Raw genomic sequence first — 18,065 nt, 5'->3', positions numbered from 1 at the left:
CCTAGATGAAAGGGATAAAGCACAACCCGCTGGCACTAGGAAAAACTCCCAACACACAATCCACAACACAGCTTGGGAACTGAAAAAGCTACAGATCCAGCCACTCAACTCGGGGGAACCCAGGAGGAATCCTTCGCTTTCTACCGGCCCAGAAACCCAGGGAAGAAGCCAAAGTGAGCAACACTTAACAAAGCCATTTAAGGACCAGAAGGCGGGGAGGTAACTACCTGCTGAAAAGAGAATTTTCTTTTTAACATATCTTTAAAAAGAAAAAAAGCCCAAACAACTTAGCCTGCCTTTGATGTAATGGCATCTGATCACTGATCAGATTACAGGCATTTGGTCTCCGTGCTCGTCTGCCTTTGATCTGCACGGTTAATTTTATTTTCCTGGATTTGGAGTTTCGTCTGGGCTTGTGCTGACACACATTTCTGGGGGAGGAAGAAGCATTTGGTACAGAAGTGGTGCCAGTATGAAACTAAATTACTGAAAGGGCGGAGACTGGAGAGATTTCAGCACGTTACAGGTACTACATTTTATATTTTGTTGCAGGCTTTTTATTATTATGATCTATTATTATTCTCCTCTGTGTGTGTGTGTGTATGTATATTTGGACCAAATAAGTTTAACCCTCTCGGACCAGAAGCTGTCTGTCGAATGCAACGCCACTCTTCTAACTATGCTTGTCAGAGGAAATGTAATAGTTGATTTATGCAGCAAGCATTGTTTGCAGTGGTATGTTTGTACAATTTGCTGTGAAAAATTTAGTTGCAAGCAAGCAGAAGAGACAAGTCCAGCTAACCAAAGTAAAAGACTGTGACAACTTAAGCATGCAGCAGAAGTAACGCATACAAAGAGTAGATGTTGTGTTAAATATGTAGGTAAATGTGTAGATTAAATATGTAGGATTTAAAGATTTTTGTTCGTTTAAGTTTTCTTGTTTATAAATTGCAATATTTGATTTCTTAAAGGCAGAGAGTTTATTTAAAACAAATTACTTCCTTCTTATATAAAAGAGTAAATTTAATATCTTGCATAAATTGTTATGTTCGTGTTTTTATATGTATATAAATCATATATAATATATATTAAATATACATATGTTAAGTGAATATTTATACATATATATCCACAAACACTGCAATTACATGTCTTCCTGTAATTTACTGAGATTATTTGAAAAAATTTAATTATTCAAGCTTTTGATGTATAAAACTAAGTGTCTTTTTTTTTTTCTTTTTTAAGTGAAGCCAGGTTGCCCTAAACTTGGTTGGAAGCACTGTGCACATATTATGAGCCTTTTGGAAAGATCAAAGCCCATTTAAAAGAGGACTCAAAAATGTTTTATATTAATTGCCAAATTAGCATTCAAATGCACAGTGATAGCTGCTTCCATTAAAATTTGCCAGTTGTTTATGAAAATTATCTGAATGTCAACACTTAGTATTTTAAATAAAATATTTGAGTTTCACTTCAAGTTCAGTTAAGATACACTGTGGCAAACCACAGATCTAACCGAGCTGATGAACTGAATTTGAAAAGAGAAAGTTAATTATTAGCAAAACAAGACAATCTCAAGTACCTTATCAGCTCAGTAAGTACCAAAATATCTGAAATCTTTTCATTTTGAACTTAATCACAATAAGACTCTGTGAAATATTGGCGAGATCAGAGTTTTTCTCATTGAGTCATTAAAGAACTTCTCCCCCATCCCATTCCTTGTTTTATTTGGGCAGACTATTCAGTTAGCATAACAATACTCTATTTTGTGTTAGCTAAAAAAAGAAAAAAAGAGAAAAAAAAAAAAAACCAAGATAAGGCTAAATGGTGATTGGACCAGTTACCATTTATCCTGACATTTTGATGAAACTAGTATGGCCTAATGAGGCCTGATTTCATCTATCATTAATTTTCCCAAACCAATTAATTTGCATTCCTTTGTAAAGTAGCTGCCTGATATTAGGAGGAGGGCAATTAGCACTGTAGGTTTGATTTTCCTACTTTGATAGTTGTCAGTGGAGGTTATTTAAGCCCATGCCAAGCTGACTGTGATTTAAAGGGCTGTCAGTAAGAATTTAATCTTTCAGTCATAACTGTTGCTTTTACTGGTGCCAAGAGAGGTATTTAAAATTTCATTCTCCTAACAATGCAACAAATTATGACCATGACCTCCCAGAGCATCACTTTTAATTTTTATATACCTTATTTAATATACTTCAGACTACTTCAGCCTAACTGTACTAGGATGCAAAGAAAACTCAAAGAAAGGACTATGAAATCACAATTGAGAAAGCAGCCTGTAGATATACTTTGCCCTAGCCCTCGGGATTGTCTCAATCATTTTTTCCCCTTTTAATTCAGTTTCACATAGTGATTTATCCTTTTGTTAATCTCATTATAACAAACTCGAGCTGTCTACACAGAACAAAATGGGGAAAAAAATTGGCAAACATGTGGTTAATTCAGGCCAGAGCAGGCAATTCAGGTCTCCCCTCTCCAAACCATTTTACCTGAATTAATTAAATTAAATAAATAACTGCTGACTTTGTATAGACACAGCCTTAGGCTGAGAAATTAAACAAGTCACAATGTTTAAGAAAGAACAATTGGCTGGAGCTTTAATTATAGGTTTCCATGTCAATGAACTAGCAATTCTCAGTTTACAAAAGTACACTGTGATTAATAACTGTTCAAAGATTGCCCTGGCTGTGTGTTGTGGTGGTGCTGGTGAATGTACCAGATTGCTTTGTGAGTAGCATAACTTTCTAACAACTGTTATAACAAGTGTATTGTGTAGCCGACTGGGGAACAATGTTAGTCTTTGAGATATAAAGATAGCAACTTCCTCTGGCGTGCATTTTCTGCTACTGAGACAACTATGTCAAGCACTTTTGTCTATCAACACGGGAACTCCAAATTACTTCTCAACTATCCGTCTTTTGCATCTCTACCACATGAATAGGTTTCTACATTCCTACCAGGGAGTATCAGATACTCCAAGTTAGTAGGATTAGCAAGGCAAGCAAAAGTATGCCTTCTAAAAATATTATCATTATGGTGATTTATCACCACATTTAAAATAGTTTTTGTGAATTTTCTAAATGCCCTTGATGGGAAATTGTAATCAGCCAACTTTCTGTTTTAAGGCGAATTTGGAATTTTCGTAAATTTTTCCAGTGAGCTTCCCAGACACTTTTAACACTAGCTTAAAAGTGCAAATGCTAAAAGCCCATTGGCATTATTGTGAAATTGGGGACAAATGTCATTACCTGTTCCATATATAGAAGCACTTGTAATTTTTTTTAATCACTCTCCATATTACTGAGAATACTTTTCAGTAGCCTTTCCTGCTTTTTTCTTTCTTGAAAATAAAATGCCTAAGCAGAAAAAGCAAATACTTTAGATAAGGAATGTATTAAGGTACTTGCCAGTGCCAGTTAAAGTACTGTGGATAATTTGCTTGCTAACTCTAATTTCTAAGACCCATAAGCAACATTTTTCTAGGTAAAATAGCCATCATCCACAATTAGTACTTGATTATTACAAATGGTCATGTAGAACTCAAGAAAAATTCCAGATTGGTAATAAATTCCTTATTAAAGGTACTAAAAAGTGGCAACAAGCTTATGGTTAAAAATTAACATGGTTTAGATCTTTTCTTTTAAATCTTCCCTTATAATACCTTTTGTATTTTATTTGAATAGATAATTATAGGTACCATAATTCTACCAGTTATCACAAAATCCAGGGACAGTGTAGTAGAGCGAACAGAGTTGGCCTTGTTGCTGTGCAAACCTGTTTCTTGACAATCTCTCAGTAAATTCTTCAGCAACTCTATAAATTGAAGAGCAGTTATAGAACACAAGTGAGGTCCAACAAATATCACAAAATTTTAGAGTTTTAGAGTTTAAACTCTTTTTCAGTATAGAATTTTCTTTTAGCCATTAGGTTGGCCTAAGCTTTCCTCTCTTAGCAGGGAAAGAGAGCCTTCCCCAAGATAAGATGAAGATGCTACAGGTATCCACAAAGATATCAAAGCACAAAACTCACACTTGAAGCATTCTGAAGTAGAAAGGGAAAGAAATCATTTTTAAAGAATTCAACCTAAAGTGAAATGTGGAGAAACCGTTTTTTATCAGAGTTAAGAGGAAGTTGGAACTTCCAGAGAAGACAATCTCTGTTCACATTCATAACACAGATTTCTGCTGCTACCTCATCCTCCTTCCTCTAAATAGACAAGAATTGGGCAGGGAGAGGGGGAAAAGCAAGAAGGAAGGAAACACAGGCAGCCTTTCTAATCTCTAAACCAAAGATGACTCCAGCCTATCTTTTGCTAACTTCTAACTTCTCTACCATAGAAAGAGTAGAATTGACAAGTTTGAATCTCCTATTTTTATATAAAAGGATGAATTTAACCGTCTAGGAATGCTTTTTTTTTTTTTTTTTTTTTTTTTTAAGGAAGTATGTTCTCGGCAGATAGATGGCAAAATGCTGAGCTTAAAGTCAGGAAGACTCATTTTCCTGAGTTCAAATCTGGATTCAAACACTTACTAGCTGTGTGATCCTAGGCAAGTCATTTAATCCTGTTTGCCTCAGTTTCCACATTTGCAAAATGAACTGGAAAAGGAAATGGCAGACCATTTCAGTATCTCTGCTGAAAAAAAAAAACAAAACCCAAATTAGAATCATAAAGGATTAGACAGAACTGAAATGACTTGAATAACAACAACAAAATGTTCTTAGCACTGGGCTCTAAATTATGACAAATTTATTTGCATCATTTCGTTTAGCAGATATCATATATGTAAAGTATGATGTCAAAACAGCTTTTATATCCTATTTATAAGTTAATGTGTATATTCACTGCATGTACATTTAGATACAAGCATATAATTATAATTATATAAATAATTATAAAAATCTCATATATTATACATATGGATATAATGTAATAATTGATTGCAGTGTATGACTTTATATCCAGCCAAACTGGAATATAGTCCCTAGTATATAGTCCCTGACAACATTCCATCTGTAGAGTCTGTGCACAAGCTGTAGAATCTCTGTCCACCTACTATAGAAAGCTTTTCCTATTTTACCATCTGCTAGACCCCCCTTCTATTACTTTGGATTTATTTATAAGAGGATATGTTGTTTCCTTTAGAATGAAAGCTATTTTACGGTAGATTTTATGTCATTTTTACCTTCATACCCCTAGTACTTAGAACAATACTTGACACATAATAAATGCATCATCATCATCACTGTAATCATAAGTAACATTTATATAGCAATGTCTGGCATAAGACACCATGATAAGTCATCTCATTTAGTCCTCACAATAACTGTACTATTAGGTGCCATTATTATCCACATTTCACAATTGAGAAAACTGAGATAAACAGGATTAAGTGACTGGACCAGGGTTACAAAGCTAGTGATTGTTTGAGTCTGGATTTGAATACAGGAAAATGGGTCTTCCTAATTTTAGGCCCAGAACTCTATTCACTGTATCACCTAGCTACTGAGAACATATCCCCTTAAAAAAAAAAAATTGCCCCAAGTATTCCTGGATGGTTAAACTCATGCTTTTATATGAAAGCAAGAGATTCATTTGCTGGGGAATACACAACTAGTAAGTTTTTGAGGCCAAAATTGAACTCAGATTATCCTGACTCCAGACCTTGGCCTGTATCCTCTGTGGCACACCAATTCAATAGTTTGTTGAATGGATGAATGGTTAGGTAAATCATCTAAATAAAATACACATATATGTGTATATACATACATACAACAATGTTTAAATATAAACCATATATAGATATAATGTGGAAGATAATTTGATACAGAAGTACTTTATTAAGACATTGTTATATAAATGTTACTGATGATGTACTTATTATGTGCCAAGTATTCTAAGTACTAGGGATATAAAGATAAAAATGAAATAATATCTACCCTAAATAACATGGCATTTTAAAGTTACATGCAGCCAATTGTCTGTAGGACAAAAATGCTCTTTTCTTTGAATGTATTCTATTGTTAGAAGAAGAGTTGTAAACAATATAGAAACTTTAATTTCATGTTATGAACCACCTTAAATAATTTACATAATTATTGGGGTAGCTACCACAGTAGACAGTCAGGAAAACTCATCTTCCTGAATTCAAATCTAGCCTCAGATAATTCCTAGCCGTGTGACTCTGAGCAAATCACTTAATCCTGTTTGCCTCAGTTTCCTTATCTGTAAATGAGCTGAAGAAAAAGAAAAAGGCAAACCACTCTAATACATGTTTCAAAAAACCATCAAATAGGGGGACAAAACACTGGACAACATTGAAAAAACTGAACAACAAAAATGTTTTCACTCAACATATATTTATATGTACCTGGTATTGTCTATGAGACAAGAGCCGCCCTCAAGGAACTTCCAGTTTTCTAGGAAGAGACAAAATAAGCCCTTCTGACATTTAGAGATTAATTACTCAATTGTGTGTGTAATTATAAATACAACTGGAATTCTGAGATATCAATGGGAACTAAAGAATCAGAGTGGAGTCATGGAGGAAGCAGGACCAAGATTTGTTTTCAGACAGGGAAAACTATGAACCAAAAAGTACAGATGTAGAAATGATCATGGCTTATGATTTGGAACAGGGAGGGTACCAGACCAAATAGGGCAAAGCTTGGGACTTCAGAAGAGGTCATATTTCCCTCTCCTAAAAGGGCCTTCCCTTGACATTTTTATCTTATTCAGTTTCTATCCAAATCTCTTCTCTTTTCCACTATAAGATTCTTGAAAATGATATCCATCTCCAAAAATGTTTCTCTCCTCACTACCCATTCTCTCCTCACCTCTTTGCCATATGGCTTCTGCACCCACAACTAAGAAAACTTCCCCATATAATCAAATTCAATGGCATTCTCTCTGCCCTCACCAGATCCTTCTCTGAAGCATTTTTTTCTTTTTAATTCTTGATGATTCTCTCTTTCTATATGCTCTCTTCTGCTTGTCCTCTTAATTCTCTGGCCATCTCTCTTTTACTGCCTCTTCATTGTTAAGTTGGATATCCTCCAAAATTCTGTCCTTATTTTTTCTTTCCATTGCCAGTTTCATTTACTCTCATGGTTCATTCAGCTCTCATCTCTATTCAAAAGATTCCCAAATTTAATCTTCCTGAGTTTCACCTCTGCACTTCCAGCAGCCTACTTCTACCTTGATTCCTATCATCCACACACTTCAACTTCTCTGCATTCAAAACCCAGCCTTATTATTTTCTCCTTCAAAGTGGTACCTCCTTCTGACTTTACCAGTGGCATTACCATTAATCCATTCAATCTTTCATGTTTACAACCTTGGGGCTACCTTTGACTCATACTTCTCCTATTCATTTATTTTTAATCCATCCTGAGCTATATCCCTTACATTTGTCCCTTTCTATCCCCACTGCTACTACACTTAGTACTTATCCTCATTACCTCCCACTTGTAATACTACAATCACCTTTTACCAATAGGCTTGCCTCCACTTGTTTCCCATTAGCTAGATGGTACAATGGGTAGAAAGCTGGGGCTGTAATCAGACCTGAGTTCAAATAATGGCCTCAGATACTTATTAAATGATAAAATTCTGAGTAAGTCACTTTCCCTCTGTCTGCCTCAGTTTCCTTAACTGTGAAATGGGGATAATCATAGCATCTACTTGTCAGAGTTGTTGTGAAGATTAAATTTGATAACATAAATCTCTTAGCACTGTATAAGGCACCAATTGGGTACTTCATAAATTTTTCCTCCTTCCTTCCTTAATCTGTCCTTCACATTTATGCCAGGCTAACTAACCCTTTCTGTGCATATGTTTAGCCATATAAGTACTCTGACCAAAATGGAAAATGAATAGGGTAGAAAGAACAGAGTCAGAAGACCTAACATCCAGACGAGGCTTGTTCAATTATTATAATTTTGGACAAATTACCTGCCCAACCTAAATTCGGTTTTCTCATCTGTAAACTGGTGAAAGTAATGTCTTTCCTCTTTTACAATGTTGTGGTAAGGATCAAATGAGGTCATTGGTAATGAGGAAGTGGGTCTTTGCCATTGTGGTAAGCTTGATAGCAAGGGCTACCAGCTCTGACCCATTCAGAACTCTTAGGTTCCTGGAGCTCTCTTCAGGTTTCTTCACAGCTCTGGATAATGTGTGGGGGTTCAGATGTAGAGGACAGAGAGATGATCAGAAATGAAAAAGTGAATACAGACAGTGTTCAATACAACCTCAAAGAGATGCAATTTTGTTAGAAATGTGCTGATCATATTGGGGTTTTTACTTGTATTCTAAGGCAGGAAAAGTTGAATGGACTTTACTCCTCTTAGCTAAGAGTAAAGGTTCAAAGCAAAGGTTTTCTTAGCTAACTGAGAGGATTTTATGTGTACACATTGGATGCAGTTCTGCAAAAGAAAGGGAAACACTTGGCAATGGTGGAAGAAGCAATATAAGGCAGCAGATGGAGATGGTGACTGTAGAAGCAATGGAAAAGTGAGGAGCTCTTGGACAAAATCATTTGCAATAGGAACACAAGTTGGCGGCAGCAAAATAATAAAAGAGGTTTTTATTTTGATGAAATTAAGGAGTTTCTGATTCACAACAGGAGCTACAGGGCTACAACTCAAATAGAACAAGGAAAAAAAGAATCCAAGCAAGGATCAGAGAAGGGGGTGGGATGATGAAGCATACAGGCACAAAGTGGAAAAACAAATTTACATAATGTCCTTAATTGGTATTGTGGATGATGTAGATTGGACTGGGGAAGGTTCTTTCTGTGCTTTGAGGGGTAGAATAGGGAGAGAGTAACTATAGGATGCCACCATAAGATTAGAGCCATGATGAACATGGACTTACTAAAGAAATTGCTCTTTTTTTTTTTTTTTTTTTTTTTTTTTTGCCAATCTATGGCCTTTTCTGTTTCCATGATTGAATTAATCAATATGTTTGTATGGAATTTGAAAGAGAAATAAGAACACCTAGAAAGCTAGAAATTAGCCAAATTCAGATGTTCTCCGAATCTCAGGAGACAGAAACAAACTGATTACACTTATTGAAAAATTTCCAAAATTGATTCAGGTCCTCCATAAAAGGAAGCTATCGTTCTGATATTTAAATATATATGTCCTGCTATAAATATAGGACAGGCAGTATGTGGTATAATGGAAAGAGCAGTGACTGGAATCAGAGGGTATGGGTTCAAATGTAACTTTATACTTGATTTCAATGTGATGTTGGGGGAAAAAAATTGATTAGCCTAGTTTCATCATCTGTAAAATGAGAGGATTGGACTCACTGCTCTTTGAGTGGTCTATCTATATTATAAAATCATGGATCCAGAGCAGAAAGGGATTTTCATAAGCCATAAAATTATGAAAGGCTCTTCTGAATTCTCAACATTTCCATGTATGATTGTAGTAAGTCATTTTCTTCAGTCAACCAGCCAGTGATTCAACAACTATTTGGAAAGTTAGTAAACATTTGTTAAGGACCTACTGTGCACCAGGCACTGTGTTAAACACGGGGGATACAAAGAAGGACAAAAGATAGTTCTTGTCCTCAAGAGACTCAAGGCTAATGGGGCAGAGAACAAACAACTATGTATCAATCTCTTTTCAGAATAAAATGTGAATAACCTCGAGAGGGAAAGAACTAGAATTAAGGAGCACTGGAAAAGGCTTTCTGTAGAATAGAGGATTTTAGCTGGGACCAAAGGATTCTAGGAGACATGGATGAGAAGGGAGAAGGTTCCAGGAAGTGCTGAGTTATGTGCTCCCTAAGTAAAGAAGTATAAGGTATGGCCTTTGAAATCAAAAATCCTAAAAAGTATCTGGAAAGCTTTGACTAGCACACATCAAACTGCAAGGAGTTAATTCAAGAGTTTTTAATTAGTACATGTGTATTAGACTACTTGGGGCTCTGGTGAAACCTTCTTAGAATAATATTTTTAAATACATAAGATTAAATAGATTGAAATAGTTATAAAAAAATCCATCAAATTCATATATCTTGTCTTAAGAACCCCTGATGCTAGTCTTGTTGCTATTATTCAGTCATTCTACATTCTTCACAACTTCATTTGGGGTTTTCTTGGCAAAGATAATGAAATGATTTGCCATTTTATTTCTTTTATCTTGCAATTTACAGATGAGGAAATTAAGGCAACAGGGTTAAGTGATTTGCCCAGGGTTACACAATTAGGACTTGTCTGAGATTAGATTTGAACACAAGAAGATGAGTCTATTTGATTCCAGGCTCCATCCACTGTGCCACATATATGTATTTGGATTCTCTCTTCCTTTCTTCCCTCTCCCCCCCCCCCCCCCCCCCACTAAGGCACTAGCACAGTGCAATGCATTTATAATAAATGCTCAAAATTATTTTTTGAATTAGAGTTACAAGGATATCCTTGACCCCTTTTCATGGAACACACATTTACCTACACAGACTTTCCTCAGTCAAGATTATCTAAATGCAATATTTGAGCTTGTGCTACTAGAATAGGACTCACAGGATAGTAAGATCTGAAATCTGGCTAGGGTAAACCTGAAAAGTTTTTTTTCAGAAGTAGTCTATATTTTGGGGAAAGAACTGTTTTTAACTATACTTAATTAAGTGTTTGTGTCTTATACCAATTAAATTATGAGTTTCATGGGGGCAGGGACTACTCCTTACCTTTTTATCTCCCCCTTTTATGGAATGGCTTTCTGTACACAGTTGATACTTGATACATATTTGTTGAATTAAGTGGGGAAATGCCAAGAGCACAAGAGAAGCCTTTTGCCTACAGGCAGTTAGGTGAGAGAAGTGATAGTGGAGTCAGCAAGACCTGAGTTCAAATTCACCCTTCTAGTGACCCTGAACAAGTCACTTAACCTATTTACCTCCATTTCCCTAACTAGAAAAAGATATTTATGAGGCTTACCTAGTTCCCAGGGTCATTATGAGGATCAAACGGAATGTCTGTAAAGGATTTGGCACACTGTCTGGCACACAAGTGCTTAATAAATGCTTGTTCCCTTCCTTCCTCTACAGCCTTTCTCCTTTTCTTCCTATTTTAAGAAGAGCACAAGAAGCACAAGCCAGCTTGCTAATAACTATCTCCTGCCTTTGGTTGTCTCTCCCGTGTCCTAGGAGGGAGATTATTGCTTTTTTTTTTTTTTAATAGCTTTTTATTTACAAGTTATATGCATGGGTAATTTTATAGCATTGACAACTGCCAAACCTTTTGTTCCAATTTTTCCCCTCCTTCCCCCCACACTCTCCCCTAGATGGCAAGATAACCAGTAGATGTTAAATATATTAAAGCATAAATTAGATACACAATAAGTATACATGACCAAACCATTATTTTGCTGTACAAGAAGAATCAGACTCTGAAATATTGTACAATTAGCTTGTGAAGGAAATCCAAAATGCAGGCGGGCAAAAATATAGGGATTAGGAATTCAATGTAATGGTTCACAGTCATCTCCCAGAGTTCTTTCACTGGGTGTAGCTGGTTCAGTTCATTACTGCTCCATTGGAACTGATTTGGTTCATCTCATTGCTGAGGATGGCCAGGTCCATCAGAATTGATCATCATATAGTATTGTTGTTGAAGTATATAATGATCTCCTGACCCTGCTCGTTTCACTCAGCATCAGTTCGTGTAAGTCTCTCCAGGCCTTTCTGAAATCATCCTGTTGGTCGTTTCTTACCGAACAATAATATTCCATAATATTCATATACCGCAGTTGAGATTATTGCTGACACTCCACCCGGTCCCAGATCCTAGGAAGGAGAGCTTGAGGTTTACTGCCCCCAGTGTTGTCACGGGGGCAAGCTACTGCTAGGTCCCGCGATTGCAGTCTGTGAGAATGGAACAAGGTAGGACATCACCCCAGGTGCGGGGCACAGATAAGGAAGAGGGGGCGGGAGCGGGTAGAGTGGCACTAGCGCCCCTACAGTGAATGTTTGGTCTCTGGAGAGGCTAGGATGGCTATGAGGAGAAGAGGGCTGGTCCTATAAAAGAGAGGAGGAGGAGATAGGAGAGTACCGGAGAGGAGGGCGGGGCTGTGCAGAGTGAGCCTGGCTAGAAGGACTGGGGAAGTGGAGGCGGTGGCTGTGGCGGCTGCTGTTGCCCGGGCTACGGGAGAGCGCTGTGTGCTGGCTATAGTTTGGAGCAGCAGCTGCCAGAGACAAGCCCCCAGAACTAGCCACCCTTTCCATCGCCGAGCCTGCTATCTTCAAGCTCAGAGCACCTCAACCTGGAGCCGAGCTGCGTAAGACTTAACCCTGGAGGGCCTCACCGGAGAAGAAGGGAACCCGGAGAGAATAAGTGCGCTCGGGGAAGGGCCTCTTAAGGACGGGAGAAGGTGAGCTGCCCCAGGATGGTTGCCTCGCTTAGGCTGCTACCCAGTCCAGCCCTGCCTTGCTCTGCACTATGCTCGCCCTGAGGCGACTCTAGTGAGCAGGGGGCTGGAGGAGAGAGGCTACTCTGACTGTAAAAGTCGGGTGCTGACCGCTGATCTCCTAGGGTGGGAACGCATCTAGTGCAGCAGAAGGTGTGAGCGTTCACTAACTTTGGAGAGACAGAGAGCGCACTGAATGGCAGGGCGCTTTGGGAAGGGATAAAGGCCCAGGATCGCAAAATTTTTTGGGGAAGGGGGAAAACTGAGGGATTCGGCAGGGCAAGTAAGCTCCCAGGAGCCAGATAAAAGAGTGGGAAAACTTTATTCTCTTTTGGAGGCGAAGGTTACTTGACTCTCTAAAAGCACAGGCTTGTCTCAAGGATCTTGTGAAGTGCCCCACGATTTGGGTGATACGTAGAAAAATGTTGAGAATATTGCCTAGTCTGTGTCCAAACGCGTGGTCACTTCGGAAATAATCCCAAATAACTAACTGCACGCGAGAGCTGCCAGGGTGCTTGTTCCTATGGGCATCCAGGATTGAAGATTGCTAAGCTGCTTACTGATTTTAGCAGCTGGAAACAGCCTCTCATATTAATAAGTTTAGTCTCTGCAATTGCAACAGGGGAGGGAGTTAGAAGGGGCTTTGGAAAGCCTCATACATGGTACATAAACATATGCTATGCTTTCTGTTGAAGGTTGACATTTATAAAGGGCTTTAATGTTAAAAAAAAAAAAAATGATGTAGTAGAGCTTAACAGATTTGTGGTTGCTCTTTCTTTCCATTATAAAGGGAGGGGGGAGAGGTTTGATCCTCACAACCTCTAAGTCTTTTTAAGTTTGCCGGTGATATTCTGTGGACATAAATATAACATGGAGTTAATTATAACCTGAGTAATAAAGGTTTGGATGAGTTGAAATGGGATACTGCCTTGATTATGGTACACTTTTTATCTTGTCTGTATTTAGCACGTAAAAAAACTTTAATAGGATCACTTTTTAATTTTACATGAACAAAAACATTAATTTGTAAACAAAACTCCAGACAGAATATAATTTTTGTTCACTGCAGTAGATCTGTGTAAAGTTCACACATCCTCAAGTCTTAGGACAGTGACAGAGCACATAATAAGCAATTAATAACTGTATATTGGCTGAGATGTATCCTTTTTCTTGCAAAGTTTTACTTGACTTAGATTCCACTATATTGACAGCAACTGTTGTCGAAAAGGATATGCTGAAGAACTTAATGTAGTTATTTCACAAATCAGATACTTTTTTGCAAAGGGCAGATTATATTGCATTTAGGAAGGATTTCTTCAGCATCTTTACATTGTACATCTTTTATGTTGGTAATTATATATCCTAGGCATTTTTTTCCTGTGCTGCTTCTCAAGTAGGTGAGGTTTCACATGTCACTTACTGACCAGCTTTTAAGTAGAATTTAGATTTGGTAATTGGGAGTAATTGAGTCCTTCTGCCAAAAGCTATCATCCTTCTCAAAGCTATTAATCAGTAGCTTGGTGCAAAGAACTATTTTAAAACAAAAGGAATGTGTAAATGGGAGGTATAGGTAGGAAAATAATGAACACATTTGAGACAGAAGAGGAAAATATTGGGTTGCTTAATGTCGTTGAACTAATTCCAGAAAGACATGTGTAACTTTAATCAGTTATCATTAATACAGAATATGAAAACATTAGAAGGCCATTCTTGGCATTCTCTTCACCAATTTATGCTAAAAAGCATTTTTAGTGACTCAAATTCCATTTTAATGTGAAGTTTGTCTTCTTTTTAAAGTATTTTTTTCTTAGCCTTGAAGGATAATGTAAAATTACTATTAAATATGCAGCAATGCTCTGTTTCTTATAGTTATTTACTTATCCTTTAATAAAAATAACTTCTTTGCTACTTTTCTTTCCATAGAGTATATAATGTGAGTTTATTTATATTATTTTCTTTCCATATTAAGTGCCAGATGATTTACTGTCTGCATGTTTCTGGATAATCATAGAAGTTATTTTTTTTCTTTAGCTAGAGGATCACAAAGTAGATTTTATAAAAATTTAAAATTATTCTTGCACATGAATCTGAATTTTGGAACATGAAAATTTGTCTTTGCTTTTTTTACTTGGTAAAGTCCCTTATGCAAAGGTTTTGCATTAGGATTATGGACTACATATCTATGTGACTTCTAAAAGGAAGAGATACATAGTCTGATCACTTCAGATGATTATGACCAGATGATTATAGAATTTGTAATAGCCACATACTGCCCATACTAGATGAATGTTAGCCTATCTCACTTATAATTCTACTTCATGAGCTTAGAGTTTATTGAGTGAACTTTTAATCAAAAGCAAAAAAGTTCCATTCATACTCATGAATAAAGATAGAGGTAGATTTAAGGTTAAAATAGAATTTGACTCCTCATTTTCAAATTTATTTTAGTGAACATATACCTCTCATCATCTAATAATAACCTTTTCAAAGTTTGAAAAAACATATTTGATTCTAAACCTAATGAACAAATATTTAAAGGGAAATATTCAAAATTGTAGCAAAAAGTTCATGTTTTGTTTTCATTTAATGCATTTTAAATAATTATGCCTAACTAGAATAAGTGTATATACCCAGTCAATGAATTGATGATTGCCTTTTGATTCCACAATTATAGGATTATAAATTGAGTGATCAAAGGTATTTTAGAGGCCATCTGGTGCAAACCCTTTTTACAGGTGGGGAAACTGAGAGCCAGAAAATAGAAATGAAATGTCCAAATTTATTGTTAGGTCTGATTTTTTGTGACTCCATGTCTTGTTTTCCTGGCAAAGTCCCTTGTAATTTCCTGCTCCAGCTCATTGAAGATGAGAAGAATGACACAAACAGGGTTATGTATCTTACCCAGGGTTCCACAGCTAGTAAATGTTTGAGGCCAGTTTTGAACTCAGGAAGATGAATCTTCCTGGCTTTAGTCTCTGTGTCACTTAGCTGTCTCAAAGTCACATAAGCAGTAAATGATAGACAAATGACAGACAAATCCAGCTTTCCCATTGCATTGGTCTGCATTATAAAATCAGTTGAAAAAAGTTTGCCCAAAGCAATTTATTATTAACTAGTTAGAGACTTAAAAATAAACTTCAAAGCTGAAGACAAAAATCCCAAACTGGTAGATTGTGCAATATATTTCTTTTCCATGACAGTTCATTCACAGCCTGTTATCTTTCAGAGATTTCTGACAATAATAATTAAGATAATTGAAAGGAATCATATTTTTTTTTTCTGGGAGCCTCAAAAGGTTTACTTGTGGCTCTATCTAGCCTTTTAAAAAGATTTTTCTATTTAAGATAAAAATGCCCTAGCATTTATTTGAAGCAAAATTGTCATGAACACTAATCAGCTTGAGTGAATATTATTAAGGGGCTCCTCAATCAGCTTGTGTATGTTTTAAAGGAATGGTGAGTATTTAGCCTCAAGAGAAGACAGTAGTGGGTTATGAAAGAAGGTTTTGTAATCTCCTCAGGATATATTTTAAAAGAATAGTTTAGACAGCTATATTTGGAAAATGGAAGAGTGCAATTTTCTCCAAAAGAAGGAAGATGTAGTCTTTTAAAGCCCCTTTCACATTAAAAATTGATCTTTGCTCAGAATTTAGGATAGGGTAGGTTCATAAATTCTTTTGGTATTATAGTGATTTTATCATAATTGGGCAACAATTTTGAAAACATCAATGTATCCTATAGTGTAAAAATGATATCTACTCATTAACCTGGGAAACTCATTCATCATTGGAGGGATAGAGTACTAGGGGCTCTCTTCCCTATTACTCTATCCCTCCAATGATTTGATTTTTTTTTTCCAAATTGGCATGATTTTTGGAACTTGACATTAGGTCTTAACATTTTTGAACTTTGAGTGTTTGAAGATATTGCATTTGGCAGCAGAAAATTTTAAAGCTTGTAGAAATATTTCATGATTGCAAAAAGGAAAATCATTTCCATCTCTAGGCCAACATCAATATGTGTAATACAGCACACCTCTATAAGAGTTCCTAGGCTGCATACATATTTGCCAGTTACACAATGCCACAAGAACGTTTTATAGCTGAATAGAGTGAAATTGAAAGCTAAAATATGACAGTAGAGACCATAGGAGATGCTAGTGGTTGTAATCCCTCCTGAAGATAGGAGTACCCTATATTTATGATTCATTTTGCATCACTTGACATTTAGGACTGACATTTGTTTTTAATCCATTTATGATTACAGTCTAGGTATTAAAATATGAAAGCCTGTATTTATAGCACTGGCTTTACCTCAACACTGGTTTTTATAAATTGTGAGCATGCCAGTTTACATTAAAGTTGATTTAAAAAAAAATATTTCAGGTTATTGCATATTGGAAAAAATGTAAGGGATGAATATGGCTTCATTATATAAAGTTAATATACGATTATTACATTAAAATGGTTACCTCTAACATGGACTGCATCTAGTGGCTAATAAATCAAGTAGTTTTTTTTTTTGGTTTTTTTTTTTAGAAAGGATGGAAAATAAAGTAAATGATTTGTTCTGAAAATTATCCAGGCTATTCGAAATACTCTTTTAAGATTCACATTTTCGGTCACTGGCAAATCATATGTACAGTTCATTCTTGGAAATATGAAATCAAAAGACTATGAAGGAAAGGGTGCTGTCAAAATAAAAAAATAAATGTAAATGTATAACTTTGCTCTCTTAAATAGTTTAGCTCTTCACAAATCAGCTAAGGATCAGTCAGTTAGTAAATGTGTTTTATGTCCCTTTATCTTGGGTGGCTTATAGGCATTTGTATATTTAAATAAGGGAGTTGGAGGTATAATTTTTTTTTTAATTAAAAAAAAAAAGTCTTGTTCTTTTCCCGTTTAAAAATGTGGTAATGGGAAAGAGATGCATTATCAGCCCAAGTTATCATGATGGGAAACCTGGATGACTTATTTACTACGTAGATAAGTGCAGAGAATGCTTTCAAAAGGCAGGGAGACCTTAATTCAAATCCTGGCTCAGATGCATACCTACTTTATGTTGATGAGTCAGCCTGGTCTGACTCTTTGTGATCTCAATTTGGGATTTTCTTGGCAAAGATACTGAAGTGGTTTGCCATTTTTATCTCCAACTCATTTTACAGATGAGGAAACTGAGGCAAACAGAGTTAATTGATTTGTCCAGGGTCACACAGTCAGCAAATGTCTGAGTCTGGATTTGAACTCAGGAAGATGAATTTTCCTGATTCCAATCCTATTTACAGCACCATTTAGCTGCCAATGATCCTGTGTAAATAGCTAGAACTCTCTGTCCACCCCAGTTAACTCATTTATAAATAAGAATAATAATATCAACTATTTCCAGGGTTGTTGGGAGGATTGAATAATATATTAAAATTACCATATAAATAATATTATTATGATTACATTCTGGCTTATGTAAATTAAGTCTTCCAGTCTTGCTCCTCTAGTCTCTTTTTGATGTGGTTGCTTAGTACAATAACAAAGTACCTAACAGAAGCAACAAAGCATGGTCAGAAGGATCGGCTTAATGAAGGAAAAGATTTTTCCAATGACCTACAATACTTATTGCTGCTTTGTTCCTAGTCATAAAGGA

At 36.2% G+C, this 18,065-nt stretch overlaps 1 protein-coding gene across 2 annotated transcripts in view; it reads left to right on the top strand.

The window, feature by feature from the left end:
- Positions 1-42: 42 nt before the first annotated feature.
- The window catches only part of TNFRSF19 (TNF receptor superfamily member 19), a 99,077-nt gene continuing 81,054 nt past the window's right edge, over positions 43-18,065 (top strand). Inside the window, exon 1 of one of the 2 annotated variants that reach the window (XM_023499582.2) lies at positions 43-526. The gene's annotated coding sequence lies outside the window, so the exon portion shown is untranslated. Of the gene's footprint in view, positions 527-12,062; positions 12,394-18,065 lie in introns of those variants that run through there. The other variant, XM_031960787.1, reaches the window with a different exon arrangement.

Source organism: Sarcophilus harrisii, chromosome 3 (assembly GCF_902635505.1).
Source record: "Sarcophilus harrisii chromosome 3, mSarHar1.11, whole genome shotgun sequence".
Taxonomy (NCBI): Eukaryota; Metazoa; Chordata; class Mammalia; order Dasyuromorphia; family Dasyuridae; genus Sarcophilus; species Sarcophilus harrisii.
This window is presented reverse-complemented; position numbering and strand designations above follow the sequence as displayed.